General features: G+C 42.1%; 1 protein-coding gene and 1 pseudogene across 2 annotated transcripts in view; one reads left to right on the top strand and one right to left on the bottom strand.

Annotated features, from left to right (window-relative positions):
• Positions 1 to 15,634, bottom strand: part of LOC102894416 (NADPH--cytochrome P450 reductase) — a 59,692-nt gene that overhangs the window by 35,968 nt on the left and 8,090 nt on the right. Inside the window, exon 2 of one of the 2 annotated variants that reach the window (XM_025051565.1) lies at positions 6,517 to 6,756. The exons of the other annotated variant lie outside the window; for it this stretch is intronic. The gene's annotated coding sequence lies outside the window, so the exon portion shown is untranslated. The remainder of the gene's footprint in view (positions 1 to 6,516; positions 6,757 to 15,634) is intronic. 2 annotated transcript variants of the gene reach the window in all.
• LOC112485290 lies at positions 11,651 to 11,769 on the top strand (annotated as a pseudogene).

The raw sequence follows: 15,634 nt of genomic DNA, 5'->3' as shown, positions 1-15,634 counted from the left end.
CATTTCTTACCACTCTGCCCTTTCCTCATACCTCACCAGTCACACTGGTCTCCTTGCTACTCCCCAAGCCTCCAGGTCTCCTCGTGCCTCAGGGCCTTTGTACATGTTAACATATTGCTCAGGGTTCTCTCCTTCATTTCATTCAAGTCTCCACTCAGATGTCACCATCTGATGAAACTATCCATAGAATGAGTGAAGGCAGTTAATGAATACATTATGACTCAGAGAGACTTTGCCTTACTGTACTATCTGGTCACTCTCCCTCCCCTTGCCCCATCTCGGCACTGATCACTACCTTACATTACACATTTTTCTCCCACTGGTCATCTCCCTGACCACAGGGTCAGCCCGCAAGGGTAGAGACTTCATTCTGTGCACAGCGTGGCAGATAATGAGCACCTAGTACCAACCCATGAATAAATAAACATGTGATTCTAGAGTAGCTGGATTAGCAAAGCGTAGCGTAAGATAACAGAGTGGTTTTATGATCTGAAAAGCACAATACAGATACATCATTGCAACATAGTTTGTGAGGCTATGTCCACTCTTCCTCTCTCTTGTTCTAACACTTGCAGTTAATGCTTCTTGCAGCATTTCAGGCCTCTCTGTTTTAATAAGGACACCACAAATTCCTGCACCATTGCGGAAACAACCAGGCACTCCCACTGAGAATGTGACTGACTCCCCAAAGCAGGTGGGGTTGGGGCTCGGGCCCTGAAGCCCTCACCAGCACAATGGACACTATCAGCACTTAGATCTGGGATCGCAACAGAACCAAGAATGTCCCCAACAGCTTTGAGTCTGAGGTGTGAAACTTCAGACAGACAAGAGCTGCACAGGAGCAGTGAGAAGGACCTGACATTCATTTATATGAGTACAATCTACAATGCAGAATCCGAGGACCCAAATGGGTAAGCAGCTCACCTGAGTGACAAAACTAGAAAGGGGGCCCCAGCTTCCCAGGGGAGGGCTGGGTTTGTACTCTGTCTGAGTACAAACACCTATTGTACATGTGTCTCTCCTCTACTCTGTGAGCTCCTGAGGGAAAATCAGGCTCATGGGCTCCTCTGAATCTGGCATATGGTGAGAAGTCAACCTGGGAGGAAAAACCTTGACCTTACACTTCCACACAAGGATACAGAGCAGAGTGCCTGGGGGCTGAGGCTGTGAACAAGCTGTTAAACCATAATACGATCTCACTTAAACTATTATTTTCACACTGAGGCACACACAACCACCCACCTCTCCAGCCTGCACCTCTGTATCCCTGCCCCAGAGCCTTTACATGTGCCCGAGATGCTCTTCCTCTAGTTGCTTCATACTCAATCTGCAGACCTCAGCTTGACTGTCACTCCACGGATCACACTTTGACAAATTGCTTGGCACATAATCCAGTTCTCAGTAACTACCCACGGAATGAGTGAAGGCAGTCAATAAATACATTATGACATGGAATGTAAAACTTGCATGAATTGATAACTTGAAGCATGCAGACTTACAACAAATTTGGCTGGCAGTGTGCTCATTTGGCAACCCCTAGGACAGAGGTTCTCAAACTTTCTCAGTTCATGGAGCCCTTGTAAAATTTTCAGTAAAATTCTCATGGCACTTTAAGCTCAAAGCAGTACTTAATAGATCCATCTGGGAAGTAGTTGGGTCTAAACAACAACTGAAAACCCCGCTTTGTAGACAAAAAGTCATCAAGAGAAATGTAGAAGATCTAACATTGAAACTGAACCACCCCAGCTAGTACTAACATGGACAGATGTGGACTTTCACTGTGTTAGAAAATCAGGTACCTCTGGGAGTTTGCTGTGGTGTGCTGAGGCACCTCGGCAGTCTGGGAACCAAGACCCTATGACATAAAGTCACTGTCCTCTGCTGTTTGACATATTTTGATGGGAAAAATTTCATGTGTGGCAGGGTGACCCAAGACTGCCGCAGGCACTCCAAGGAGACTATGGGAGCCCTGTGAGATCTTTCTGCCCTGTGAATCACTTCCTCTTTCCATATTTATTGGAAAGGAGGAACATCAGCCGGTGCAGAGCTTATGGGACCAAACATGACATTTGTCAGCAACAGAAAAAAAAAAAAAGAAAAGAAAAGAAAAAGAAATGGACATGAAAAAATAGAAAGAGTAACTTCTTAACTAGACCAGGTTCTTGACACAGCCCTGCCACCAGCTGGCTGGGCCTCTTTCCCACAGTAGGCTTCGATGTCCCCATCTGTAAAATTAGGCGTAGAAAAAGAGAGTATGTCAAAAGACCACCTGAATAGAGTAGATCTGATTTGATCTTTTATTACAAATTAGGTCTGTCCATAAGTTTTCGTTTTTATTATAAAAGACAACATACATACAGAAAAAGGCATAGACAGACAGACAGACGCTATTCCTCCTAAATTTCAACAGTTGGCCAGTTCCTGCTAATGCTGTGGGCCACGGTTAGCAACTGCAGTCCCAACGCCAATCGGCAGGCAGAGCAGGTGGGCAAACTGCTGGCTGCTCAGGACAGGGTCAGTGGTGGGAGCTTCACCAGCTTCTGAAAAAGCAAACAAAGCAAGAAAAGAAGGGCCCTTTTCCCACCCAACTGTTTACAACTTTGGAGCATAAAATTATCTTCCAGGAGGAACCTGGGGCTTTCATTTACTATATGCAGCTTCTGGTGAGTAAACAAGACTGATCAACCAACCCAGCACTGACATCAGAGTAAGCCCATCACCTGATTCAGCAACAAGGAAGGAAGCCAGCAAGTGATTTAGTCAGCCTCTTCAGCATGCAAATCACCCAGCAGCAAACAGTCACTATCACCTCAGATCAGGGTCTGGAAACCATCCCCCAGCTGCAGTGGGAACAGGGTCAGCTCAGGTTCACAAACCTCTGCTAAGGTGTAGTGGCTTCAAGGCTAGGGGAAACCTCAAGGAAACAGTCTGCTCTTGCCTAACAGCTCATCCTCCACAGACTGAGAGATGCTTAGGGGATAGTACCTCTCCAAGGCAGCCTGCTAAAGAGCAGTGTTCAAAAGAGCAATTGGAACAGATTCTTCTCTAGCTAGAGTGTCCACAAACTTATCAACCAAACCAATGTGGCTGATATGGATTTCTTTGGGTTTATCCTATTTGAAATTCCCTAGGCTTCTTGAATCTGTGAAGTTGAGGACTTTTCAGCCATTGCTTCTTTAAATACTTTCTCTACCCCACCCTCTTTCTCTTCTTCTTCTGGGACTATAATGACATAAATGTGTTTCTTATTAGTCCCACAAGTCCCTGAGCCTCTTCAGTTTTATCAGTCTAGTTTCTGTTATTATGGATGTTCTTTCTATCTTCAAGTTTACTGGTGATTTCCTCTGCCTTCTCCATTCTGATGTGGAGCCATATATTGAGGTATTTTAGGTATTGTATTTTTCAGTTCTAAGATGTCTTTTGGCTCTTCATATCTTATATGATTCCAACATCTGTGTCATCTTAATGCTGGCATCTGTTGATTGTCTTTTCCCATGCAAGGTGAGATCTTCCTAGTTCTTAGTATGGTTAGTGATTTTTTTATTGTATCTTGAACATTTTGGGTAGTATGACTCTCTAATTCTTATTTAAATCCTCTTTCATCAGGCCTCCTCTGCTACCGCGCTGGTTGGGGATGGAGGGTGCCAATCCATTGCTGTCATTTATAGGCATATCCGAACAGTTACAATGTCATGGAGAGGTAAGATGTGGAGATCTGAGGACAAAGTAGGTAAGATGGTCCAAAACAGTCAAAGAGGTTGCACCAACATCTGAGCTGGGTCACGGAAAATGAACAGGGTCCACCAATCAGATAAAAGAGATAAGAGAAGGTCCAGACAGAAAAAGTATCAAGGCCTAAACCATAAAAGACCAATAGCTACAGAATCTGGTGTGACTCAAATGTGGTACAGTGGGATGCGTTTGTATGCGTGAGAGATGAGCCTTTGGGGCAAGAATGAGACCAGTGTGCAAAGGGCCCAGGAGTCCCCTATGTGTCTAAGGTCTGTGGGCCCTGGGCAGCTGGTGATGACAGGGCGAGGGTGTGACATGATTAAAAAGAACTATGCCATAGGGTGGCAACCCTGTACAATGGTGCTTGTACCCACAATATCAACACAGTCATAGAGCCCTGAACAGGGGAGTCTATATAGGACACACTTAGGCCACCATTCCATAGCAAATGCCCAAACGCCCCCAGCTAATGACCTTTCCTACACATAACAGGGTGTGTTATGGAGACACATGACTCGTATTGTGTCTGATGCAATGACATGAAAGAGGAAGGCAGCCAGGAAAGCTGAATCTATGAAAGCATGACTTGGTGAGCAGCAGGCGGAAGAGCCAGCCAGCATTACTTAGCACAAATCGCGCTGCACAGGGGCTGACCACTGGAACTGCTGGTTGTGGAGAGCCATGTGGGCTTGTTTCAATCTGGGGCCTTCTCCACCTGGCCTGAACTCCAAGTTCAAGTGAACCCACAGCTCATCTAAACCCTTGACAATGTACTCCAGGGCCTTTTGTGGGTATAACTTAATAACATTATTAAAAGTTAGCACAGGGCAATTTATGGGCACAAGATACTTCCAACAGTTCTGTAAGATAATAGAAAATATAGATATTGGCCTCTGTCTCCTGCTCCTGGCACAGAACTCCTAAAACTCTTGGAATTTCCCGTTCTAATGAGGCAACTCTGGGTGGGCTCCTGGATGGCTCCTGGATGGGGGCTGGTCACCAAAAACTCAAAAGCCATGATTAGAAGCTTGGGATTTTTAGCCCCACACTCCCACTCTCCAGAGAGAAAAGAAGTACTGAAATGGAGTTAATAACTGATCATGCCTATGTTAAGAAGCCTCCCTAAAATCCCAAGAGTACGGCATTCGGAGAGCTTCCAGGTCAGTCTACCTACTGAGAGGGATAGAGTTCTAGTGATGCACTCGAACTCTACGGGGACAGAAGAAGCTTCAGTGCTCGAGACCCTCCCATACTTCGGCCTGTGTATCTTTTCTTTTCATCTGCTGTTCATTTGTATCCTTTATCAAATCTTTCAATAAACTGGTCAATGTAAGTAACTGTTTTCCTGAGCCATTCTAGCAAATTAATTGAACCTGAGAATAAGGTCGTGAGAAACCCCATTTGTAGCCTATCAGTCAGAAGCACAAGTGGCAACCCAGACTGCAACTGGCATCTGAAGTGGGGTGGGAGCAATCTTGTGCGACTGAACCTGTGAGATCTGCCGCTATCTCCAGATAGAGAGTGTCATTATTGAGTTAAATTGTAGGATTCCCAGCTGAGGTCGCAGAAAATGAAGGGCTGGGAGTGTGGTAGTAGTGTGAAAGTAAAGCAGAGACTCAGGAGGAAGGATTAGGTTTTTCTAACACAAGTCATACTGGTTCATCTTCCTTTGCCTCAATTAATTTTGAATACAAATAAGGAAAAGAGAAACACAGGAAGCTGAGGACTTGCCTTAGTTTTCTCAGGTGCTGGGCAGACCAGTTCTGAAGGCTGCTTCTGCCTCTAGCACATAGGAATAAGGGGTGATAAGAATCCCTAGGGAGCAATCAGACGCTCCCCACCCCCACCCCACCCCACACCCCCCCAACCCCACACACAGGCAGGGCATGCCAGAGTTCACAAGGCACATCCATGCAGCAAGCCTGTGGCACAGACAATGATTCTCCCCCACTTTTACAGAAACAGGAATGGGGCAGGGCAATGCCCGTACGGCCTCCCGAAGTGAATGTGCAATGAGGGCTCATTAATAGAGGTGCAGATGGGCTCCACACTTAGCGTCAAAGACAAACTGGCACAAAATCAGAACAAGTCCCCAGGATGGAGCATTCCCAAAAACATGTCACATGAGAGACAGTAAAGGTACTGGAAAGGTTTAATACCCTAAAGAAAAGATTCAGAGGTGGCTGATCAATTCTTTGAGTAGTGAGAAAAACAGGAGGGAGCGGCCCCAGAGTGCAGAAGTGGGGCCTGGTAATGGAGAGCAGAGACATACATACTACCAAAGAACTTTCTGTCAAAGACGTCTGGAAAGAGAATGAGTTACTGTGAGGTGAGGTATGGCCCCCTATCACAGCAGATGTGCCAACAGAAGGCTGGGTAATCTGGGTTTAATGACAGAGAGTGTCTGACACCCGGGGGCCTGGGACACAGACCAACTAAATTAATGTTCATTAAACTGAATTGGCTGTTTAGTGACAATGCCAGGAAAAACTCCAAGTCTCTGACCTGAATTAATACTTAAATACTGATTCCTCTATCTCTTTTACTGAACCCTTTGAACAAATACACACACACACACACACACACACACACACACACCACACACACACACACACACACACACACAGTTCTAGTTTACATTAAATGAGCTATGGAAAGCAAGGGCAGACATTGTACACGGTGATATGCGACCCCCACAGCATATCCTACGGACTCAGGAAAGAGAAGAAATGGGAAGACTTAAGGCAGGCCTCTGAAAAAAAACAAGAAGGGGGAAGTACTAACTCTTTCAATTAAAAAACTGGTCCCAAGAGCAGTCTGTGCTTCACATAGAGCTGGTACTCAGCTTTCGCAAGGAGCTTCTTCCAGGGTAAACGGCCTTCTGGCTCCCCCAAACACACCATCATCGCGTCCATGTTATGTCTTTTAAAATCCAACTCAGTCTGTACAGATACGGATGCTGCTCCCTGATGGTATTTTCCTTGCTCCTCCTAGCTCCAAGAGGGAAGATTTCATACCTGCAAACTGTAACAGGAAAAGAAATGCCGGACTCTTGGGCCCCCCGACCCAGGCACCTCAACCACCATTTGTGTCAGGAAGACCAGCCTCTCCCTGCATAGCCTCCAGTGACAAGGGACTTACCACTTCCCAGCCTTATCTCCCTCTGCTCAAATTTTTATGTCTCTCTAGAGTTATCCTTCATTTTTTCCATACATGTACTATACATACACGTATACATAGACTCATACAAAAAACAGATAAAATATATATTCTACTTTGTAAAACATTTTTTCATGTTGCTAGAGGATCCTTTATAATGACATTTTCTTTGGCTGCCCAATAGTCCATTGATTTACCATTATTTACTTAACTACTTCTCTATTCTTCATTGAAATATTTTTGATCACGTAAATACATATGGACATGAGGGAGAAAAGATGAGAAAAACATGGCCCTAGTTCACAATCTGGTCAAGGAAACAAAACACTGCAGTCAAATGTGAGAAACACAATAAAATGTGTTCAAAGTGCTGTGGGGATAAAGAAGAAGTGAGTAACTGGCCCCAGGAAAACAGAGGAACCCTCCACAAATGGGCAAATTTAGCAGCATTGTTTCCAGTTCCTCACTTTGCTAAGTAACTGTAGCAGTGGATGACCGCTATAAGCAAGCACTGGGCCTGGTACTTCTTGGGTGTATGTATGTTAATATCTCAGCTGTCTTACACTGAAGTTACTATTATTTCCTTCTAAATGATGAGATCAATGCTCAGATCTGTTTCAGTGGTTTGTGGGAGGTCACACAGCTGGTAAGTGGTAGGGCTTGAATTAAAATGTGTATGTTTCTGAAGTCCATTCTGATTTCCTCCCTAAATAATATTAATAAAAGCATCTTTAAACACAAAGCTTTTCTCTTTAAAAAACAAAACAAAACAAAACAAAAAACCTTAAATTCGCAACTAGATTCGAATTTACATAACTCTTGATACATATATTGCCTTCAAACAGGATCATTCTCTTAGCCAAGCCGATCGGCGATGGGGGGGCGGGGGGGGGACACATAAATTACAAACACAGGGAATGAAAAAGGAGACATCATTAGAGTCCACTGACATTAAAAGGATAACATGGGAAATTATAAACAAGAATATGCTGACATTTGATAACTTAGATGAAATGGACAAATTTCTTAATAGACACAAACTACAGTGTTTGCCCAAGAAAAATAGATAACCTGAGTTCTCTAAAAGAATTCAAATTAGTAGTTAAAACTTTCACCAAATATGAACGCCAGGAGCAGACAGCTTCACTGGTAAATTCTATCAAACATTTAAGAAAGGAATAATACCAATTCTATACAACATCTGGCAGAAAATTGAAGACTCCCCAATTCATTTTATGAGGCCTGTATTACCTCAGTACTCAAACCAGAGACAACAAATAAAAAAAAAAAGAAAAAGAAAACTACAGACCAACATACCTCATAAAAATAGATGCAAAATCTAAAACATTAGCAAATTAAATCCAGCAACATATAAAAAGGCTACTAAATCATAATCAAATGGAGTTTACTCCAGGAATACAGGTTGGTTCAATATTCAAACACAATGTAACTCACTGTATCAACAGGCTTAAAAAACCTGTACAATCACCTTATAATGGAGAAACAGCATCTGACAAAATTCAACATCTATTCATGATGAAATACTTGGTAAACTAGAAATAAGAAGGAACTACTTCAACCTGATAAAGGGTTGAGGACATGTTATTATAGTATGTTTTCCCACTTCATTGGGTTATTGTGAGTATTAAATAAACTGAACTTATAAAGAGTTTAAAATAATGCCCAGCACAGAGTATATGATGTAATAAATGTGGCTATAATTACTATTAAAAATTCTGAATAAGAAGTAAACAACAACAAAAGTATTAAGTACTTGCAGCTAAGAAAAAGACTGAACTATTGCTACATGCAATAGCATGGATGAATCTCAAAGATATGATGTTGAATTAAGAGAAGCCAAACACAGAAAAGTCTCTTACATAGAAGAGTACCAACTATTTATAGTTTAACTTCAAGAACAGACAAAAGTGGAGGTAGATGAGGGAAGAAAAAGAAAAAAGGAAAAAAAAATTTAAATCATTTCTTCAATTAAAAAAATTAATTTTGGGGGTGGCTCCATAGTGTAGTGATTAGCATGTCTGCTTTACACGCAGGAGGTCCTGGGTTCGCACCCCAAGTGGAGCCACGGACCACGCCCCAGGTGTGCCAGGCCCTGGGTGATGCCCTGAGCATGTGGGAGGAGACGCGCCGCCTTCAGAGATCCAGTTCTTAAAGGGAAATGGCAACATCCATAGGTCAGGGGTGGAAGCGGGGGTGGGGGTGGAGGGGAATTAAAGAGGCGAACAACAACAACAAAAACCTCAAAAAAAATTAATTTTAAAAAAAGGAACAGACAAAAGTAATCTACAGTGATAGACATCAGAATAGTGGTTACCTTTGGAGAAAAGGTCATGAGTAGGGGGTGACAAAAGGGAAGCTTCTGCCTGGTTGATGTACACTATCTTGACCAGGTATTGACAGGGGAGTTTATCCATGTAAAAATTCATGAAGTGGTCCACTGAAGATTTGTGCATTTTACTGTACATAAGTTACACTGCAAAATAAGTAACTGTCCACAATACAACACCGTAGGTCTATGGCCCCAGTGCTGTAACAGTATTTATGTATGTATATGCATAAGATGATATGTGAAAGGGCTGTCACAGAAATATTATCTCAAGAGTGAGTTTATTTTTTCACACTTAATTTAAAATTTTTAATTTGCTTTTTAAAAAATAATGAGCACGTTATTATTTATCTAATCAGAAAAATATTTTAAAGCTGTTTTCTTATGGGGGGAAAAAAAACACGCCCAGGCTCTCGGGTCCAGTGATTCTCTTCTCAGAATGTGGCTCTCGCTGATCGCAGTGACACGTGCACCATAGTGCTGCTTGTGTCAGCCTCAAATCAGATACTTGTGTTTTCAATTCCAAATAATAGAATGCAATGCAGCTTTTTAATCAGATAGAACTAATAATGGTACTCTCATTGAAAGACTCGCAGTCTTTCAATGGTACTGAAAGACTGCCAAAATATATTAAATAAAAAAGAAAGTGATATTCTCATTATGAAACCATTAATTAAACAAAAGAAAAATTATATATTTCTCCAGAAAATGATCCAGGAAGAGATGTACAATAGTGATTTCTGCAATGTCTAGAATATGATTGGGTGATGGGTATATAAAGGAGCCTTTGCTTTGCCTATGTTTCTATAATGAGATAGCTGACATTCATGTGTTACTTCTGAAATTAAAAATAAATAACATGGCTGCTAAATTTCTTACTGTTGAAGAAGGGAGCTACAAATATGGAAAGAGAGGACAAGAAATGAACCCTGAAATTGGAGGTATCAGTATGCACAATGGTTTTTTAATATATAAAGACAGATACAGAAATGTGTATATAGATAGACGCATTTAATATATAAAGATAGATACAGAAATTACGTGTATTTCCTAGTTCTGTCTGCTGAGAAGGCCTAGAAGGAATGATATCCCAGGAGCAAGGAGCCATCTAGCACCCAGATCTTGGTTTCTATATACCATTCTCCATCAAAAAAGAACCAGGGTTCCTTCCAGGACTCCAGAACTGGAGCAGATGTAGTGAATGAACCTGGACCACCTTGCTTTGCCAAAGAGTAAGGAAGGGCTTGAAGAATGATGGGGACGTGTCAAAAGGACATAGAAATTGGGGGGGGGGGGGGCGGTTCCTACCAGCCAAATGTAGGACAATTTGAGCATAAAAATAAAGACCATTAGTGACAGATTATAACCCATAGGATAAAAGAATAACCTATGTGTCAACGCTAATATATAAATGAATAAATACAAGGGGGAAAATGGAAAGTTACTTCTCACAGTAGAATGCCAATATATAACTGTAGAAGGGATGAAAGACTTAGAAAATTACCAACTGGCAATTACCATAGTAATAACTGTTTCAGACAAGAATCACAAATGCTAAAACTTGAGGATGAAAGTTTGATGAGAAACTTAATGATTACATAGGGAAAAATAGAACTTCATAGTGGAGAACCTGGCTGATATCACCTTAACCAAGTGATCAAAGTTAACAACTCCAATATTGGGACAAAGGGATAACACCTGCCACCTAATATTGTGCTCTAAGGACACAATACCATTTCTGTGATACCCCGCCAAAAATACACAACCTAAACCTTATTGTAAGGAAACATCAGATAAATCCCAATTGAGGGACATTCTACAAAGAAATGGCCTGACTTTTTGAAAAATGTCAAGGTCCTGAAAAACAAAAAAAGACTGAGGAACTGCTCCAGATCACAGGAAACTGGGGTGGTTAAAGCTAAATGCGATCTTGGACTCGGTGGAAAAAAAGATTTTTCTGTTGCTATAATACATTAATGGCAATTTGAATAAACTCTACAATTAGACAAAATATTGTTACTGACATTAATTTCCTGATATTATTGTGCTATGGTTATGTGAGAAAATGTTCTTGAATTTTAGAAAATAAACAGTGAAGCATTAAATGAGCACAGTATTGTCAACTTATTATCAAGTACGGCGGTCCCCAACCTTTTTGGTACCAGGGACCAAAAAGAATTGCTCCCATTAGAATCTAATGCCTGATGATCTGAGGTGGAGCTGAGACGGTGATGCTAGTAGTGCTGGGGAGCGGCTGCAAATACAGATGAAGCTTCATTCGCTTGCCTGCCTGCTGCTCACCTCCTGCTCTGTGCAGCCCAGTTCCAAACAGGCCACAGACCAGTACCAGTCCGCAGCCCAGGGATTGGGGACTTGGGGAACCCTGCTAAAGTAAGTTAAGAAAAAGATGTGGTCTATGGCCATGCCACCTTGAACAAGCCCGATCCCGTCTGATCTCGGAAGATAAGCAGGGTCGGGCCTGGTTAGTACTTGGATGGGAGACTACCTAAGAAGACCAGGAGCTGTAGGCGTAAAAAGTAAATAAAAAATAAAAAATAAATAAGGGATTGTAAACTGACAAGGTCCTTGCAATCTGTGAGGTCAACCAAGGGTCGCTTCGCCTAAAAAAAAAAAAAAAAAAGATGTGGGGGAAAAAAATAGTGAAAATAATAAAGTAAGCATGGTGAAATGTTAATATTTAAGGATTCTGAGTGAAGAGTTTTCAATAATTCTTTGCACTATTTTTGCAACTTTTCTGACAATATGAAACTATTTCAGAGAAATTAGAAATATATGCTTACTGAAGAAAATATGCTATATTCAAAAATATAAAGAAAACACAATCCAAACACCTACTATTTTTGTTCTACTCATTTTTTATACGTATATTAAAAATATATTTATTTTTAACGTCACTGGTTTCATATTACATATAATTCTGTCTTGCATTTTTCACTTATTAATTTGTGAACATTATAAATTCTCAAATGTTATTCCAGCCTATAAATATAGTATCATTTACAGAATATTTTCACTGTTACAAATAATGCCATGATAAACACGATGATTGATATCTTTCAAAATAAATCTTTGGGCAACTGTTTATTTCCTTAAAATAGTTTCTGAATTTATCTTAGAAATATTTCTGGATCAAAGGAAATAAGTATTTTTAAGGCTCTTGATTAACTCGTCAAATTATTTTTCCAAAAAGCAATTTATTTTCAACATTTTTTTTGCAGCTCTCCCTCTGCAAGACACACTGCTAACCTGGAGAAAAAAGAGAAGCCTGTGAGGGAAACAAGTTAGGGGAAAAAAAGAACTAAAACTAAATACAAGAATCAGTAAGCACTCAAGGGAGGCCATGACACCATCGGTAGAACAGAAGGTGGGGCAAAGAGAAGCAACCAGGGAGAATGTGCAGACCAGGCAGACCGTCTCAGCAACGGAAACCATTCCCAGCAAATGAGATCCTCTGTGGTATAAAGTAGGGAAGGCGTGCAGTAGGAGGTACTGGCCCAGAGCTGCATCCACACACCAACACGGGGACATAGAGATCCAGTGCTCAGCTCTCCACTTGCTTCTCAGCGCCCCTCTCCAGCCACCCGCCCCCGACCAGCCCTCCTTGGTGTGATATCTGGAGCGGAGGTTGTCAAGGCAGGGCAGTGGATGACCCTGAAAATAAGAATCAGAGTCCTGGGGAAGCACATTTCAATAATCACTTACACATGATCTATGTCTGAAAACATCATACATTTAAACTCTTTATGTCATGACAACATTTATAGTCATGCACATATACGAACCTTGAAATCTCTCTGCACCTCAGTGTCTTCATTTAGAAAAAAGAGATAATACTACCTACCTCACAGGGGCTGTTACCAGAATTATATGAGACAATAGACGTGCCTGGTGTGTGACACTCGTATAAGGAAAAAAGTTAACTATTGTTCTGTTTTATGCTTAGTGAACTGGGTGTGCTCAAACTAGGAGAATGCAGGTAAGAGGCAGAGTACTTCAGCTTGGGCCCCTGGAAGCCAATACAGGTGACTCTCAAAAGCTCCTGCTTTCCTTAAGAGTTTAGAGAAATGTGATGCGGTACAGCCCAAAAGCTCTGGAGAAACCCAACCTTTTCTGAAGGGAAGTAAGAGTCTGGGTTCTGAGATCCAGAACTCTCAGAGTCTGTCCAATTCAGGTACCTATCAGAGGACTTGCCCAGAGATTTGCCTCAGGCTGGGCTGGACCTGGAAGAACCAGTGCCAACAGCAGTAAGTAGAGTTTGAATACATTGTCTTTCAACCATTCTTCATCAGCTTACCTTGATTTCAAACAGGAAAGCTTTAATTTACATTTAGGTCAGGTCACTTAATAGCAGATGCTGATGCAATACAAATCCCTCTCACTAAAGAAACTGAGGGTGAGAAGGGACAATGAGGGAGACGGAAGAAGACAGTGCCCGGCAAAGGTCAGGCACAGCAGAGTGCTCAGAGGGTCTGAATGACTATATAAGGTACAGCAACAGCTCTTCTAGCCTTTAAGAGCACATAGCTTAGGACTCCGAACTCCTGCCAAACCCAGTACCCCTCTGTCCCCATTTTCTACCATCATTAGACAACATCTGATCAGCCACTGCAAACTTCCACTGGCCAGATCAGAACGACGACGGCAATTTAATCCAAACTCACCTGTTTGCTCTGGCGTGAACAATTCCAAACCATTTTAGGAGGGTTATTAAACAGTCACAACAACATGAACAAGTCAGTAATAATCAGATGCCATGGTGACAGAGGACTCTCTTGTGGTGTCTATAAAGCATCCACAATTATTACACTCCATTTACAAGACAGTGCATCAGCACTCAACCATTAGCTGATGACAGTTTCTTATTGCCCCATCCATGTCTTTTTAGGGAGAAGGAAACAAAATCCTCTGGCACTGGCCTGGCATTATACCATGCTGTCATTTGGGAGAGGTACAGTAGGTCACACAAGATGCTCCTAAGGCTGATAGTGTAATGTACCCTCTGACAGACACTGCCAGGAGAGCTATGTAGGCTGCAGCAAGATGTGAGGATGTAGGTGGGTTATAAGAACCTCTACACCACTGCACCTGCTGTGGCTTCCTGGTAGAGAGGATACCCACCACATCACATAGCGCACCTGTGTGAGAGGCAATGAGGACATTTCTCCAGGTCACAGGACTGGGAAAAAGTGTCCTCCTCTGAGCACCAATCCACACCGAAAGTGGCCTAACACATAACTTTATGCAATGTCCAGCGTAGGCAAGGTGACTCTGCTTGGCACTTGGCCTCCATAAGGGGACTGGGTAGTTCAAGCAGCTTTTCCCTTATGATTTCACTACCTCAATGTATAACTTCTAGGGTTGTTGTGATGGGGAGAAGACTATGGGAGGGCTCAGGACCATCTCTTAAGTGCTTCAGGCTAGAAGTGACACACATCACTCCCTCTCACAGGCCATTAGCCTAAGTTAACTTCAAGAGGGATAAGAAATGTAGGTAAGCACAGAAATATGCAGAGAACAGTAAGCACGTCTGCTGCAGATAGGCAGAGCTCACTCAAGGTAATAGGTAGCCAGTGGCAGAACTAGTGGGAGTCCAGCTGGTCAAAGACTCATGACCTATAAACCAGATTTTTAAAACTGGAGATATAATTCACATACCATAAAAGTCATCATTTTAAAGTGTGCAATTCTGTGGTTTTCAGAATATTCACCCATCGTGCAACCATCACCACTAATTCCAGAACAGCTTCATCACCCCATAAAGAAACCTCATACCCATTAGCAGTCACTCCCCATTCCTGACTTATCTTCCCCTCTTTGCTCTGGACATCAAGAAACTGAACAAATCAAAAAAGCCTCTAGCAGCCACACATTATCCTTAGCCCTGGGTCCTGCCCTCCCCACCCCCCATCATTTTCTATTCGCCTCATCTATCTTTTCCAAGTGTTAATTATAACAATAATTAACATGTATTAAACATTTACACTATGACATTCTACTATTTCATTTCATTCTTACAACAGCCCTCTGAGGTACAGGAGCTTTAATTATCACAGAGGTTAAAGTCCTTGCCCAAAGTCAGGGAACTGAGAGACGTGGCTGAACTAGGATTCAAACCCAGGCTAAGTGGCGTCAGAGCCACTCATTTGCATGCCCTTCTGAATCTTTTTAGGACAAGGCAAAGTTAAAGATAGAAGTTGCTTCACTGAATGACCTGGAGTTCATTTTGCAGTTAACATCAGGTAACAGTATTACTCACAATTAAATAACCCCTGGAAAGCTGCCATCTGGCTGGAGTTAGTTTGTATTTTGGTTCCGCTGGTGCTCGAGACTTGGCATAACATGGTTCTCTTTCATAACATGGTTCGTTTCCTCTCT

This window comes from Pteropus alecto, unplaced genomic scaffold (assembly GCF_000325575.1).
Source record: "Pteropus alecto unplaced genomic scaffold, ASM32557v1 scaffold68, whole genome shotgun sequence".
NCBI classification, from domain to species: domain Eukaryota; kingdom Metazoa; phylum Chordata; class Mammalia; order Chiroptera; family Pteropodidae; genus Pteropus; species Pteropus alecto.
This window is presented reverse-complemented; position numbering and strand designations above follow the sequence as displayed.